This window comes from Lissotriton vulgaris, chromosome 1_1 (genome assembly GCF_964263255.1).
Source record: "Lissotriton vulgaris chromosome 1_1, aLisVul1.2, whole genome shotgun sequence".
NCBI lineage: Eukaryota > Metazoa > Chordata > Amphibia > Caudata > Salamandridae > Lissotriton > Lissotriton vulgaris.
The window spans coordinates 235,661,015-235,678,024 of NC_141685.1; the positions used below are offsets into that span (position 1 = coordinate 235,661,015).

Sequence of the window (17,010 nt, forward strand, 5' to 3'; positions counted from 1 at the left end):
GAGTCTCATGCTCTACCGACTGAGCTAGCCAGGCTCCCACTTCAAGATGGTATGCAGACTAATCATTTTTTATGAAGGAAATCCATTCCTGGACAATTTTTGGGAGTTATTGCAGGTCTAATGCAAGATTAATCTCCATATTATGAGAGTCAATGCAATATTCATGCAAAAATTACTCGTTTTCGCACAACGTGGGGCTCGAACCCACGACCCTGAGATTAAGAGTCTCATGCTCTACCGACTGAGCTAGCCGGGATCCCTCCTTAAGACAGTATGCAGACCAATCCCTTTTTGTGAAGAAAATCAAATCCTGGATATTCCTCTACTCTTGTTTTGCAAGGAAAGCCTGATTTATACATCCTTCAGAGGACAGAGTGTCAAAAAAAATAAGAGAAAATGAAAATGGAAGTTGTGAAAACTTCATTTTGAGATTGCATAAGAATTCAAATTCCTCTCATATGCTAAAGAATACCTGAACCCTTTTGATTAAACCACTTTAGTTGTTATAATGAGACCATATTTGAAAGCCATCTGTGATTTTTCTGTTCTTACTCTGCAATGACCATGGCAATGACAAGTTAAAAATAAAATGTATGCAAATTTTATAATGGAGAATGCGGGCATCGAGCCCGCTACCTCGCGCATGATAAGCGAGCACTTTACTATTTGAGCTAATTCCCCTGTGTGTTTAATCTGCATAACATGAAAAAAGTAACCTTACTGCGTTCCACACTTTATTTGAAGTCCAATTGCCCATAACAGTGTTCAGTTCACTCCTAACTTATGCCTTACCTCCACTTATGGGATGTTTTACAGTTCAGGTTGGCCTGTTTACTACTCGAATATGAGTGATATTGCGCTGTGTTCATCTAGACTCATACCCTAGCTAATCTTGAAGTTAAATTTCCCACCAATGAGAAACCAAGGGAGATACCATTTCTGATAGTTATTGCATGTCTAATGCAAGAATATTCACCAGATTATGAGAGTCAATGCAATAATCCAGCAAAAATTACTCATTTTCGCCCAACGTGGGGCTCGAACCCACGACCCTGAGATTAAGAGTCTCATGCTCTACCGACTGAGCTAGCCCGGCTCCCTCCTTAAGACAGTATGCAGACCAATCCCTTTTTGTGAAAAAAATCAAATCCTGGATATTCCTCTACTCTTGTTTTGCAAGGAAAGCCAGATTTATACATCCTTCAGAGGACAGAGTGTCCAAAAAAATAAGAGAAAATGAAAATGGAAGTTGTGAGAACTTCATTTTGAGATTGCATAAGAATTCAAATTCCTCTCACATGCTAAAGAATACCTGAACCCTTTTGATTAAACCACTTTAGTTGTTATAATGAGACCATATTTGAAAGCCATCTGTGATTTTTCTGTTCTTACTCTGCAATGACCTTGGCAATGACAAGTTAAAAATAAAATGTATGCAAATTTTATAATGGAGAATGCGGGCATCAAGCCCGCTACCTCTTGCATGCTAAGCGAGCTCTTTACTATTTGAGCTAATTCCCCTGTGTGTTTAATCTGCATAACATGAAAAAAGTAACCTTACTGAGTTCCACACTTTATTTGAAGTCCGAGTGCCCATAACAGTGTTCAGTTCACTCCTAACTTATGCCTTACCTCCACTTATGGGATGTTTTACAGTTCAGGTTGGCCTGTTTACTACTCGAATATGAGTGATATTGCGCTGTGTTCATCTAGACTCATACCCTAGCTAATCTTGAAGTTAAATTTCCCACCAATGAGAAACCAAGGGAGATACCATTTCTGATAGTTATTGCATGTCTAATGCAAGAATATTCACCAGATTATGAGAGTCAATGCAATAATCCAGCAAAAATTACTCATTTTCACCCAACGTGGGGCTCGAACCCACGACCCTGAGATTAAGAGTCTCATGCTCTACCGACTGAGCTAGCCGGGCTCCCACTTCAAGATGGTATGCAGACTAATCATTTTTTATGAAGGAAATCCATTCCTGGACAATTTTTGGGAGTTATTGCAGGTCTAATGCAAGATTAATCTCCATATTATGAGAGTCAATGCAATATTTAGGAAAAAATTACTCGTTTTCGCCCAACGTGGGGCTCGAACCCACGACCCTGAGGATAAGAGTCTCATGCTCTACCGACTGAGCTAGCCGGGCTCCCTCCTTAAGACAGTATGCAGACCAATCCCTTTTTGTGAAAAAAATCAAATCCTGGATATTCCTCTACTCTTGTTTTGCAAGGAAAGCCAGATTTATACATCCTTCAGAGGACAGAGTGTCAAAAAAAATAAGAGAAAATGAAAATGGAAGTTGTGAGAACTTCATTTTGAGATTGCATAAGAATTCAAATTCCTCTCACATGCTAAAGAATACCTGAACCCTTTTGATTAAACCACTTTAGTTGTTATAATGAGACCATATTTGAAAGCCATCTGTGATTTTTCTGTTCTTACTCTGCAATGACCATGGGCAATGACAAGTTAAAAATAAAATGTATGCAAATTTTATAATGGAGAATGCGGGCATCGATCCCACTACCTCTCGCATGCTAAGCGAGCGCTCTACCATTTGAGCTAATTCCCCTGTGTCTTTAATCTGCATAACATGAAAAAAGTAACCTCACTGCCTTCCACACTTTATTTGAAGTCCAATTGCCCATAACAGTGTTCAGTTCACTCCTAACTTATGCCTTACCTCCACTTATGGGATGTTTTACAGTTCAGGTTGGCCTGTTTACTACTCGAATATGAGTGATATTGTGGTGTGTTCATCTAGACTCATACCCTACCTAATCTTGAAGTTAAATTTCCCACCAATGAGAAACCAAGGGAGATACCATTTTTGATAGTTATTGCATGTCTAATGCAAGAATAATCACCAGATTATGAGAGTCCAGCAAAAATTACTCATTTTCGCCCAACGTGGAGCTCGAACCCACGACCCTGAGATTAAAAGTCTCATGCTCTACCGACTGAGCTAGCCGGGCTGCCACTTCAAGATGGTATGCAGACTAATCATTTTTTATGAAGGAAATCCAGTCCTGGACAATTTTTGGGAGTTATTGCAGGTCTAATGCAAGATTAATCTCCATATTATGAGAGTCAATGCAATATTCAGGCAAAAATTACTAGTTTTCGCCCAACGTGGGGCTCGAACCCACGACCCTGAGATTAAGAGGCTCATGCTCTACCGACTGAGCTAGGCGAGCTCCCTCCTTAAGACAGTATGCAGACCAATCCCTTTTTGTGTAAAAAATCAAATCCTGGATATTCCTCTACTCTTGTTTTGCAAGGAAAGCCAGATTTATACATCCTTCAGAGGACAGAGTGTCAAAAAAAATAAGAGAAAATGAAAACGGAAGTTGTGAGAACTTCATTTTGAGATTGCATAAGAATTCAAATTCCTCTCACATGCTAAAGAATACCTGAACCCTTTTTATTAAACCACTTTAGTTGTTATAATGAGACCATATTTGAAAGCCATCTGTGATTTTTCTGTTCTTACTCTGCAATGACCATGGGCAATGACAAGTTAAAAATAAAATGTATGCAAATTTTATAATGGAGAATGCGGGCATCAATCCCGCTACCTCGCGCATGCTAAGCGAGCGCTCTACCATTTGAGCTAATTCCCCTGTGTGTTTAATCTGCATAACATGAAAAAAGTAACCTCACTGCCTTCCACACTTTATTTGCAGTCCAATTGCCCATAACAGTGTTCAGTTCACTCCTAACTTATGCCTTACCTCCACTTATGGGATGTTTTACAGTTCAGGTTGGCCTGTTTACTACTCGAATATGAGTGATATTGTGGTGTGTTCATCTAGACTCATACCCTACCTAATCTTGAAGTTAAATTTCCCACCAATGAGAAACCAAGGGAGATACCATTTTTGATAGTTATTGCATGTCTAATGCAAGAATAATCACCAGATTATGAGAGTCCAGCAAAAATTACTCATTTTCGCCCGACGTGGGGCTCGAACCCACGACCCTGAGATTAAGAGTCTCATGCTCTACCGACTGAGCTAGCCAGGCTCCCACTTCAAGATGGTATGCAGACTAATCATTTTTTATGAAGGAAATCCATTCCTGGACAATTTTTGGGAGTTATTGCAGGTCTAATGCAAGATTAATCTCCATATTATGAGAGTCAATGCAATATTCATGCAAAAATTACTCGTTTTCGCACAACGTGGGGCTCGAACCCACGACCCTGAGATTAAGAGTCTCATGCTCTACCGACTGAGCTAGCCGGGCTCCCTCCTTAAGACAGTATGCAGACCAATCCCTTTTTGTGAAGAAAATCAAATCCTGGATATTCCTCTACTCTTGTTTTGCAAGGAAAGCCTGATTTATACATCCTTCAGAGGACAGAGTGTCAAAAAAAAAAAGAGAAAATGAAAATGGAAGTTGTGAAAACTTCATTTTGAGATTGCATAAGAATTCAAATTCCTCTCATATGCTAAAGAATACCTGAACCCTTTTGATTAAACCACTTTAGTTGTTATAATGAGACCATATTTGAAAGCCATCTGTGATTTTTCTGTTCTTACTCTGCAATGACCTAGGCAATGACAAGTTAAAAATAAAATGTATGCAAATTTTATAATGGAGAATGCGGGCATCGAGCCCGCTACCTCGCGCATGATAAGCGAGCGCTTTACTATTTGAGCTAATTCCCCTGTGTGTTTAATCTGCATAACATGAAAAAAGTAACCTTAAAGCGTTCCACACTTTATTTGAAGTCCAATTGCCCATAACAGTGTTCAGTTCACTCCTAACTTATGCCTTACCTCCACTTATGGGATGTTTTACAGTTCAGGTTGGCCTGTTTACTACTCGAATATGAGTGATATTGCGCTGTGTTCATCTAGACTCATACCCTAGCTAATCTTGAAGTTAAATTTCCCACCAATGAGAAACCAAGGGAGATACCATTTCTGATAGTTATTGCATGTCTAATGCAAGAATATTCACCAGATTATGAGAGTCAATGCAATAATCCAGCAAAAATTACTCATTTTCGCCCAACGTGGGGCTCGAACCCACGACCCTGAGATTAAGAGTCTCATGCTCTACCGACTGAGCTAGCCGGGCTCCCTCCTTAAGACAGTATGCAGACCAATCCCTTTTTGTGAAAAAAATCAAATCCTGGATATTCCTCTACTCTTGTTTTGCAAGGAAAGCCAGATTTATACATCCTTCAGAGGACAGAGTGTCCAAAAAAATAAGAGAAAATGAAAATGGAAGTTGTGAGAACTTCATTTTGAGATTGCATAAGAATTCAAATTCCTCTCACATGCTAAAGAATACCTGAACCCTTTTGATTAAACCACTTTAGTTGTTATAATGAGACCATATTTGAAAGCCATCTGTGATTTTTCGGTTCTTACTCTGCAATGACCTTGGCAATGACAAGTTAAAAATAAAATGTATGCAAATTTTATAATGGAGAATGCGGGCATCAAGCCCGCTACCTCTTGCATGCTAAGCGAGCTCTTTACTATTTGAGCTAATTCCCCTGTGTGTTTAATCTGCATAACATGAAAAAAGTAACCTTACTGAGTTCCACACTTTATTTGAAGTCCGAGTGCCCATAACAGTGTTCAGTTCACTCCTAACTTATGCCTTACCTCCACTTATGGGATGTTTTACAGTTCAGGTTGGGCTGTTTACTACTCGAATATGAGTGATATTGCGCTGTGTTCATCTAGACTCATACCCTAGCTAATCTTGAAGTTAAATTTCCCACCAATGAGAAACCAAGGGAGATACCATTTCTGATAGTTATTGCATGTCTAATGCAAGAATATTCACCAGATTATGAGAGTCAATGCAATAATCCAGCAAAAATTACTCATTTTCGCCCAACGTGGGGCTCGAACCCACAACCCTGAGATTAAGAGTCCCATGCTCTACCGACTGAGCTAGCCGGGCTCCCACTTCAAGATGGTATGCAGACTAATCATTTTTTATGAAGGAAATCCATTCCTGGACAATTTTTGGGAGTTATTGCAGGTCTAATGCAAGATTAATCTCCATATTATGAGAGTCAATGCAATATTTAGGAAAAAATTACTCGTTTTCACCCAACGTGGGGCTCGAACCCACGACCCTGAGATTAAGAGTCTCATGCTCTACCGACTGAGCTAGCCGGGCTCCCTCCTTAAGCGATATGCAGACCAATCCCTTTTTGTGAAAAAAATCAAATCCTGGATATTCCTCTACTCTTGTTTTGCAAGGAAAGCCAGATTTATACATCCTTCAGAGGACAGAGTGTCAAAAAAAATAAGAGAAAATGAAAATGGAAGTTGTGAGAACTTCATTTTGAGATTGCATAAGAATTCAAATTCCTCTCACATGCTAAAGAATACCTGAACCCTTTTGATTAAACCACTTTAGTTGTTATAATGAGACCATATTTGAAAGCCATCTGTGATTTTTCTGTTCTTACTCTGCAATGACCATGGGCAATGACAAGTTAAAAATAAAATGTATGCAAATTTTATAATGGAGAATGCGGGCATCGATCCCACTACCTCTCGCATGCTAAGCGAGCGCTCTACCATTTGAGCTAATTCCCCTGTGTCTTTAATCTGCATAACATGAAAAAAGTAACCTCACTGCCTTCCACACTTTATTTGAAGTCCAATTGCCCATAACAGTGTTCAGTTCACTCCTAACTTATGCCTTACCTCCACTTATGGGATGTTTTACAGTTCAGGTTGGCCTGTTTACTACTCGAATATGAGTGATATTGTGGTGTGTTCATCTAGACTCATACCCTACCTAATCTTGAAGTTAAATTTCCCACCAATGAGAAACCAAGGGAGATACCATTTTTGATAGTTATTGCATGTCTAATGCAAGAATAATCACCAGATTATGAGAGTCCAGCAAAAATTACTCATTTTCGCCCGACGTGGGGCTCGAACCCACGACCCTGAGATTAAGAGTCTCATGCTCTACCGACTGAGCTAGCCAGGCTCCCACTTCAAGATGGTATGCAGACTAATCATTTTTTATGAAGGAAATCCATTCCTGGACAATTTTTGGGAGTTATTGCAGGTCTAATGCAAGATTAATCTCCATATTATGAGAGTCAATGCAATATTCATGCAAAAAATACTCGTTTTCGCACAACGTGGGGCTCGAACCCACGACCCTGAGATTAAGAGTCTCATGCTCTACCGACTGAGCTAGCCGGGCTCCCTCCTTAAGACAGTATGCAGACCAATCCCTTTTTGTGAAGAAAATCAAATCCTGGATATTCCTCTACTCTTGTTTTGCAAGGAAAGCCTGATTTATACATCCTTCAGAGGACAGAGTGTCAAAAAAAATAAGAGAAAATGAAAATGGAAGTTGTGAAAACTTCATTTTGAGATTGCATAAGAATTCAAATTCCTCTCATATGCTAAAGAATACCTGAACCCTTTTGATTAAACCACTTTAGTTGTTATAATGAGACCATATTTGAAAGCCATCTGTGATTTTTCTGTTCTTACTCTGCAATGACCTAGGCAATGACAAGTTAAAAATAAAATGTATGCAAATTTTATAATGGAGAATGCGGGCATCGAGCCCGCTACCTCGCGCATGATAAGCGAGCGCTTTACTATTTGAGCTAATTCCCCTGTGTGTTTAATCTGCATAACATGAAAAAAGTAACCTTACTGCGTTCCACACTTTATTTGAAGTCCAATTGCCCATAACAGTGTTCAGTTCACTCCTAACTTATGCCTTACCTCCACTTATGGGATGTTTTACAGTTCAGGTTGGCCTGTTTACTACTCGAATATGAGTGATATTGCGCTGTGTTCATCTAGACTCATACCCTAGCTAATCTTGAAGTTAAATTTCCCACCAATGAGAAACCAAGGGAGATACCATTTCTGATAGTTATTGCATGTCTAATGCAAGAATATTCACCAGATTATGAGAGTCAATGCAATAATCCAGCAAAAATTACTCATTTTCGCCCAGCGTGGGGCTCGAACCCACGACCCTGAGATTAAGAGTCTCATGCTCTACCGACTGAGCTAGCCGGGCTCCCTCCTTAAGACAGTATGCAGACCAATCCCTTTTTGTGAAAAAAATCAAATCCTGGATATTCCTCTACTCTTGTTTTGCAAGGAAAGCCAGATTTATACATCCTTCAGAGGACAGAGTGTCCAAAAAAATAAGAGAAAATGAAAATGGAAGTTGTGAGAACTTCATTTTGAGATTGCATAAGAATTCAAATTCCTCTCACATGCTAAAGAATACCTGAACCCTTTTGATTAAACCACTTTAGTTGTTATAATGAGACCATATTTGAAAGCCATCTGTGATTTTTCTGTTCTTACTCTGCAATGACCTTGGCAATGACAAGTTAAAAATAAAATGTATGCAAATTTTATAATGGAGAATGCGGGCATCAAGCCCGCTACCTCTTGCATGCTAAGCGAGCTCTTTACTATTTGAGCTAATTCCCCTGTGTGTTTAATCTGCATAACATGAAAAAAGTAACCTTACTGAGTTCCACACTTTATTTGAAGTCCGAGTGCCCATAACAGTGTTCAGTTCACTCCTAACTTATGCCTTACCTCCACTTATGGGATGTTTTACAGTTCAGGTTGGGCTGTTTACTACTCGAATATGAGTGATATTGCGCTGTGTTCATCTAGACTCATACCCTAGCTAATCTTGAAGTTAAATTTCCCACCAATGAGAAACCAAGGGAGATACCATTTCTGATAGTTATTGCATGTCTAATGCAAGAATATTCACCAGATTATGAGAGTCAATGCAATAATCCAGCAAAAATTACTCATTTTCGCCCAACGTGGGGCTCGAACCCACAACCCTGAGATTAAGAGTCCCATGCTCTACCGACTGAGCTAGCCGGGCTCCCACTTCAAGATGGTATGCAGACTAATCATTTTTTATGAAGGAAATCCATTCCTGGACAATTTTTGGGAGTTATTGCAGGTCTAATGCAAGATTAATCTCCATATTATGAGAGTCAATGCAATATTTAGGAAAAAATTACTCGTTTTCACCCAACGTGGGGCTCGAACCCACGACCCTGAGATTAAGAGTCTCATGCTCTACCGACTGAGCTAGCCGGGCTCCCTCCTTAAGCGATATGCAGACCAATCCCTTTTTGTGAAAAAAATCAAATCCTGGATATTCCTCTACTCTTGTTTTGCAAGGAAAGCCAGATTTATACATCCTTCAGAGGACAGAGTGTCAAAAAAAATAAGAGAAAATGAAAATGGAAGTTGTGAGAACTTCATTTTGAGATTGCATAAGAATTCAAATTCCTCTCACATGCTAAAGAATACCTGAACCCTTTTGATTAAACCACTTTAGTTGTTATAATGAGACCATATTTGAAAGCCATCTGTGATTTTTCTGTTCTTACTCTGCAATGACCATGGGCAATGACAAGTTAAAAATAAAATGTATGCAAATTTTATAATGGAGAATGCGGGCATCGATCCCACTACCTCTCGCATGCTAAGCGAGCGCTCTACCATTTGAGCTAATTCCCCTGTGTCTTTAATCTGCATAACATGAAAAAAGTAACCTCACTGCCTTCCACACTTTATTTGAAGTCCAATTGCCCATAACAGTGTTCAGTTCACTCCTAACTTATGCCTTACCTCCACTTATGGGATGTTTTACAGTTCAGGTTGGCCTGTTTACTACTCGAATATGAGTGATATTGTGGTGTGTTCATCTAGACTCATACCCTACCTAATCTTGAAGTTAAATTTCCCACCAATGAGAAACCAAGGGAGATACCATTTTTGATAGTTATTGCATGTCTAATGCAAGAATAATCACCAGATTATGAGAGTCCAGCAAAAATTACTCATTTTCGCCCGACGTGGGGCTCGAACCCACGACCCTGAGATTAAGAGTCTCATGCTCTACCGACTGAGCTAGCCAGGCTCCCACTTCAAGATGGTATGCAGACTAATCATTTTTTATGAAGGAAATCCATTCCTGGACAATTTTTGGGAGTTATTGCAGGTCTAATGCAAGATTAATCTCCATATTATGAGAGTCAATGCAATATTCATGCAAAAATTACTCGTTTTCGCACAACGTGGGGCTCGAACCCACGACCCTGAGATTAAGAGTCTCATGCTCTACCGACTGAGCTAGCCGGGCTCCCTCCTTAAGACAGTATGCAGACCAATCCCTTTTTGTGAAGAAAATCAAATCCTGGATATTCCTCTACTCTTGTTTTGCAAGGAAAGCCTGATTTATACATCCTTCAGAGGACAGAGTGTCAAAAAAAATAAGAGAAAATGAAAATGGAAGTTGTGAAAACTTCATTTTGAGATTGCATAAGAATTCAAATTCCTCTCATATGCTAAAGAATACCTGAACCCTTTTGATTAAACCACTTTAGTTGTTATAATGAGACCATATTTGAAAGCCATCTGTGATTTTTCTGTTCTTACTCTGCAATGACCTAGGTAATGACAAGTTAAAAATAAAATGTATGCAAATTTTATAATGGAGAATGCGGGCATCGAGCCCGCTACCTCGCGCATGATAAGCGAGCGCTTTACTATTTGAGCTAATTCCCCTGTGTGTTTAATCTGCATAACATGAAAAAAGTAACCTTACTGCGTTCCACACTTTATTTGAAGTCCAATTGCCCATAACAGTGTTCAGTTCACTCCTAACTTATGCCTTACCTCCACTTATGGGATGTTTTACAGTTCAGGTTGGCCTGTTTACTACTCGAATATGAGTGATATTGCGCTGTGTTCATCTAGACTCATACCCTAGCTAATCTTGAAGTTAAATTTCCCACCAATGAGAAACCAAGGGAGATACCATTTCTGATAGTTATTGCATGTCTAATGCAAGAATATTCACCAGATTATGAGAGTCAATGCAATAATCCAGCAAAAATTACTCATTTTCGCCCAGCGTGGGGCTCGAACCCACGACCCTGAGATTAAGAGTCTCATGCTCTACCGACTGAGCTAGCCGGGCTCCCTCCTTAAGACAGTATGCAGACCAATCCCTTTTTGTGAAAAAAATCAAATCCTGGATATTCCTCTACTCTTGTTTTGCAAGGAAAGCCAGATTTATACATCCTTCAGAGGACAGAGTGTCCAAAAAAATAAGAGAAAATGAAAATGGAAGTTGTGAGAACTTCATTTTGAGATTGCATAAGAATTCAAATTCCTCTCACATGCTAAAGAATACCTGAACCCTTTTGATTAAACCACTTTAGTTGTTATAATGAGACCATATTTGAAAGCCATCTGTGATTTTTCTGTTCTTACTCTGCAATGACCTTGGCAATGACAAGTTAAAAATAAAATGTATGCAAATTTTATAATGGAGAATGCGGGCATCGAGCCCGCTACCTCGCGCATGATAAGCGAGCGCTTTACTATTTGAGCTAATTCCCCTGTGTGTTTAATCTGCATAACATGAAAAAAGTAACCTTAAAGCGTTCCACACTTTATTTGAAGTCCAATTGCCCATAACAGTGTTCAGTTCACTCCTAACTTATGCCTTACCTCCACTTATGGGATGTTTGAGTGATATTGCGCTGTGTTCATCTAGACTCATACCCTAGCTAATCTTGAAGTTAAATTTCCCACCAATGAGAAACCAAGGGAGATACCATTTCTGATAGTTATTGCATGTCTAATGCAAGAATATTCACCAGATTATGAGAGTCAATGCAATAATCCAGCAAAAATTACTCATTTTCGCCCAACGTGGGGCTCGAACCCACAACCCTGAGATTAAGAGTCCCATGCTCTACCGACTGAGCTAGCCGGGCTCCCACTTCAAGATGGTATGCAGACTAATCATTTTTTATGAAGGAAATCCATTCCTGGACAATTTTTGGGAGTTATTGCAGGTCTAATGCAAGATTAATCTCCATATTATGAGAGTCAATGCAATATTTAGGAAAAAATTACTCGTTTTCACCCAACGTGGGGCTCGAACCCACGACCCTGAGATTAAGAGTCTCATGCTCTACCGACTGAGCTAGCCAGGCTCCCTCCTTAAGCGATATGCAGACCAATCCCTTTTTGTGAAAAAAATCAAATCCTGGATATTCCTCTACTCTTGTTTTGCAAGGAAAGCCAGATTTATACATCCTTCAGAGGACAGAGTGTCAAAAAAAATAAGAGAAAATGAAAATGGAAGTTGTGAGAACTTCATTTTGAGATTGCATAAGAATTCAAATTCCTCTCACATGCTAAAGAATACCTGAACCCTTTTGATTAAACCACTTTAGTTGTTATAATGAGACCATATTTGAAAGCCATCTGTGATTTTTCTGTTCTTACTCTGCAATGACCATGGGCAATGACAAGTTAAAAATAAAATGTATGCAAATTTTATAATGGAGAATGCGGGCATCGATCCCACTACCTCTCGCATGCTAAGCGAGCGCTCTACCATTTGAGCTAATTCCCCTGTGTCTTTAATCTGCATAACATGAAAAAAGTAACCTCACTGCCTTCCACACTTTATTTGAAGTCCAATTGCCCATAACAGTGTTCAGTTCACTCCTAACTTATGCCTTACCTCCACTTATGGGATGTTTTACAGTTCAGGTTGGCCTGTTTACTACTCGAATATGAGTGATATTGTGGTGTGTTCATCTAGACTCATACCCTACCTAATCTTGAAGTTAAATTTCCCACCAATGAGAAACCAAGGGAGATACCATTTTTGATAGTTATTGCATGTCTAATGCAAGAATAATCACCAGATTATGAGAGTCCAGCAAAAATTACTCATTTTCGCCCGACGTGGGGCTCGAACCCACGACCCTGAGATTAAGAGTCTCATGCTCTACCGACTGAGCTAGCCAGGCTCCCACTTCAAGATGGTATGCAGACTAATCATTTTTTATGAAGGAAATCCATTCCTGGACAATTTTTGGGAGTTATTGCAGGTCTAATGCAAGATTAATCTCCATATTATGAGAGTCAATGCAATATTCATGCAAAAATTACTCGTTTTCGCACAACGTGGGGCTCGAACCCACGACCCTGAGATTAAGAGTCTCATGCTCTACCGACTGAGCTAGCCGGGCTCCCTCCTTAAGACAGTATGCAGACCAATCCCTTTTTGTGAAGAAAATCAAATCCTGGATATTCCTCTACTCTTGTTTTGCAAGGAAAGCCTGATTTATACATCCTTCAGAGGACAGAGTGTCAAAAAAAATAAGAGAAAATGAAAATGGAAGTTGTGAAAACTTCATTTTGAGATTGCATAAGAATTCAAATTCCTCTCACATGCTAAAGAATACCTGAACCCTTTTGATTAAACCACTTTAGTTGTTATAATGAGACCATATTTGAAAGCCATCTGTGATTTTTCTGTTCTTACTCTGCAATGACCTTGGCAATGACAAGTTAAAAATAAAATGTATGCAAATTTTATAATGGAGAATGCGGGCATCAAGCCCGCTACCTCTTGCATGCTAAGCAAGCTCTTTACTATTTGAGCTAATTCCCCTGTGTGTTTAATCTGCATAACATGAAAAAAGTAACCTTACTGAGTTCCACACTTTATTTGAAGTCCGAGTGCCCATAACAGTGTTCAGTTCACTCCTAACTTTTGCCTTACCTCCACTTATGGGATGTTTTACAGTTCAGGTTGGGCTGTTTACTACTCGAATATGAGTGATATTGCGCTGTGTTCATCTAGACTCATACCCTAGCTAATCTTGAAGTTAAATTTCCCACCAATGAGAAACCAAGGGAGATACCATTTTTGATAGTTATTGCATATCTAATGCAAGAATAATCACCAGAATATGAGAGTCCAGCAAAAATTTCTCATTTTCGCCCGACGTGGGGCTCGAACCCACGACCCTGAGATTACGAGTCTCATGCTCTACCGACTGAGCTAGCCAGGCTCCCACTTCAAGATGGTATGCAGACTAATCATTTTTTATGAAGGAAATCCATTCCTGGACAATTTTTGGGAGTTATTGCAGGTCTAATGCAAGATTAATCTCCATATTATGAGAGTCAATGCAATATTCAGGCAAAAATTACTCGTTTTCGCCCAACGTGGGGCTCGAACCCACGACCCTGAGATTAAGAGTCTCATGCTCTACCGACTGAGCTAGCCGGGCTCCCTCCTTAAGACAGTATGCAGACCAATCCCTTTTTGTGAAAAAAATCAAATCCTGGATATTCCTCTACTCTTGTTTTGCAAGGAAAGCCAGATTTATACATCCTTCAGAGGACAGAGTGTCAAAAAAAATAAGAGAAAATGAAAATGGAAGTTGTGAGAACTTCATTTTGAGATTGCATAAGAATTCAAATTCCTCTCACATGCTAAAGAATATCTGAACCCTTTTGATTAAACCACTTTAGTTGTTATAATGAGACCATATTTGAAAGCCATCTGTGATTTTTCTGTTCTTACTCTGCAATGACCATGGGCAATGACAAGTTAAAAATAAAATGTATGCAAATTTTATAATGGAGAATGCGGGCATCGATCCCGCTACCTCTCGCATGCTAAGCGAGCGCTCTACCATTTGAGCTAATTCCCCTGTGTGTTTAATCTGCATAACATGAAAAAAGTAACCTCACTGCCTTCCACACTTTATTTGAAGTCCAATTGCCCATAACAGAGTTCAGTTCACTCCTAACTTATGCCTTACCTCCACTTATGGGATGTTTTACAGTTCAGGTTGGCCTGTTTACTACTCGAATATGAGTGATATTGTGGTGTGTTCATCTAGACTCATACCCTACCTAATCTTGAAGTTAAATTTCCCACCAATGAGAAACCAAGGGAGATACCATTTTTGATAGTTATTGCATGTCTAATGCAAGAATAATCACCAGATTATGAGAGTCCAGCAAAAATTACTCATTTTCGCCCAACGTGGAGCTCGAACCCACGACCCTGAGATTAAAAGTCTCATGCTCTACCGACTGAGCTAGCCGGGCTGCCACTTCAAGATGGTATGCAGACTAATCATTTTTATGAAGGAAATCCAGTCCTGGACAATTTTTGGGAGTTATTGCAGGTCTAATGCAAGATTAATCTCCATATTATGAGAGTCAATGCAATATTCAGGCAAAAATTACTCTTTTTTGCCCAAGGTGGGGCTCGAACCCACGACCCTGAGATTAAGAGTCTCATGCTCTACCGACTGAGCTAGCCGGGCTCCCTCCTTAAGACAGTATGCAGACCAATCCCTTTTTGTGAAAAAAATCAAATCCTGGATATTCCTCTACTCTTGTTTTGAAAGGAAAGCCAGATTTATACATCCTTCAGAGGACAGAGTGTCAAAAAAAATAAGAGAAAATGAAAACGGAAGTTGTGAGAACTTCATTTTGAGATTGCATAAGAATTCAAATTCCTCTCACATGCTAAAGAATACCTGAACCCTTTTTATTAAACCACTTTAGTTGTTATAATGAGACCATATTTTAAAGCCATCTGTGATTTTTCTGTTCTTACTCTGCAATGACCATGGGCAATGACAAGTTAAAAATAAAATGTATGCAAATTTTATAATGGAGAATGCGGGCATCGATCCCGCTACCTCTCGCATGCTAAGCGAGCGCTCTACCATTTGAGCTAATTCCCCTGTGTGTTTAATCTGCATAACATGAAAAAAGTAACCTCACTGCCTTCCACACTTTATTTGCAGTCCAATTGCCCATAACAGTGTTCAGTTCACTCCTAACTTATGCCTTACCTCCACTTATGGGATGTTTTACAGTTCAGGTTGGCCTGTTTACTACTCGAATATGAGTGATATTGTGGTGTGTTCATCTAGACTCATACCCTACCTAATCTTGAAGTTAAATTTCCCACCAATGAGAAACCAAGGGAGATACCATTTTTGATAGTTATTGCATGTCTAATGCAAGAATAATCACCAGATTATGAGAGTCCAGCAAAAATTACTCATTTTCGCCCGAAGTGGGGCTCGAACCCACGACCCTGAGATTAAGAGTCTCATGCTCTACCGACTGAGCTAGCCGGGCTCCCTCCTTAAGACAGTATGCAGACCAATCCCTTTTTGTGAAAAAAATCAAATCCTGGATATTCCTCTACTCTTGTTTTGCAAGGAAAGCCAGATTTATACATCCTTCAGAGGACAGAGTGTCCAAAAAAATAAGAGAAAATGAAAATGGAAGTTGTGAGAACTTCATTTTGAGATTGCATAAGAATTCAAATTCCTCTCACATGCTAAAGAATACCTGAACCCTTTTGATTAAACCACTTTAGTTGTTATAATGAGACCATATTTGAAAGCCATCTGTGATTTTTCTGTTCTTACTCTGCAATGACCTTGGCAATGACAAGTTAAAAATAAAATGTATGCAAATTTTATAATGGAGAATGCGGGCATCAAGCCCGCTACCTCTTGCATGCTAAGCGAGCTCTTTACTATTTGAGCTAATTCGCCTGTGTGTTTAATCTGCATAACATGAAAAAAGTAACCTTACTGAGTTACACACTTTATTTGAAGTCCGAGTGCCCATAACAGTGTTCAGTTCACTCCTAACTTATGCCTTACCTCCACTTATGGGATGTTTTACAGTTCAGGTTGGGCTGTTTACTACTCGAATATGAGTGATATTGCGCTGTGTTCATCTAGACTCATACCCTAGCTAATCTTGAAGTTAAATTTCCCACCAATGAGAAACCAAGGGAGATACCATTTTTGATAGTTATTGCATATCTAATGCAAGAATAATCACCAGAATATGAGAGTCCAGCAAAAATTTCTCATTTTCGCCCGACGTGGGGCTCGAACCCACGACCCTGAGATTACGAGTCTCATGCTCTACCGACTGAGCTAGCCAGGCTCCCACTTCAAGATGGTATGCAGACTAATCATTTTTTATGAAGGAAATCCATTCCTGGACAATTTTTGGGAGTTATTGCAGGTCTAATGCAAGATTAATCTCCATATTATGAGAGTCAATGCAATATTCAGGCAAAAATTACTCGTTTTCGCCCAACGTGGGGCTCGAACCC

The 17,010-nt window shown here is 39.5% G+C and overlaps 6 non-coding genes across 6 annotated transcripts; all 6 read right to left on the minus strand.

The window, feature by feature from the left end:
- Positions 1–7,979: 7,979 nt before the first annotated feature.
- TRNAK-CUU (transfer RNA lysine (anticodon CUU)) lies at positions 7,980–8,052 on the minus strand. The gene has a single exon. It is a non-coding gene; the product is annotated as a tRNA-Lys (tRNA).
- A 2,879-nt stretch (positions 8,053–10,931) lies between these two features.
- Positions 10,932–11,004, minus strand: TRNAK-CUU (transfer RNA lysine (anticodon CUU)). The gene has a single exon. It is a non-coding gene; the product is annotated as a tRNA-Lys (tRNA).
- Positions 11,005–13,836: 2,832 nt separating this feature from the next.
- Positions 13,837–13,909, minus strand: TRNAT-CGU (transfer RNA threonine (anticodon CGU)). The gene has a single exon. It is a non-coding gene; the product is annotated as a tRNA-Thr (tRNA).
- Positions 13,910–14,484: 575 nt separating this feature from the next.
- Positions 14,485–14,557, minus strand: TRNAA-AGC (transfer RNA alanine (anticodon AGC)). Its single transcript has one exon. It is a non-coding gene; the product is annotated as a tRNA-Ala (tRNA).
- Positions 14,558–15,534: 977 nt separating this feature from the next.
- On the minus strand, positions 15,535–15,607 carry TRNAA-AGC (transfer RNA alanine (anticodon AGC)). Its single transcript has one exon. It is a non-coding gene; the product is annotated as a tRNA-Ala (tRNA).
- Positions 15,608–16,765: 1,158 nt separating this feature from the next.
- Positions 16,766–16,838, minus strand: TRNAT-CGU (transfer RNA threonine (anticodon CGU)). Its single transcript has one exon. It is a non-coding gene; the product is annotated as a tRNA-Thr (tRNA).
- Positions 16,839–17,010: the final 172 nt, after the last annotated feature.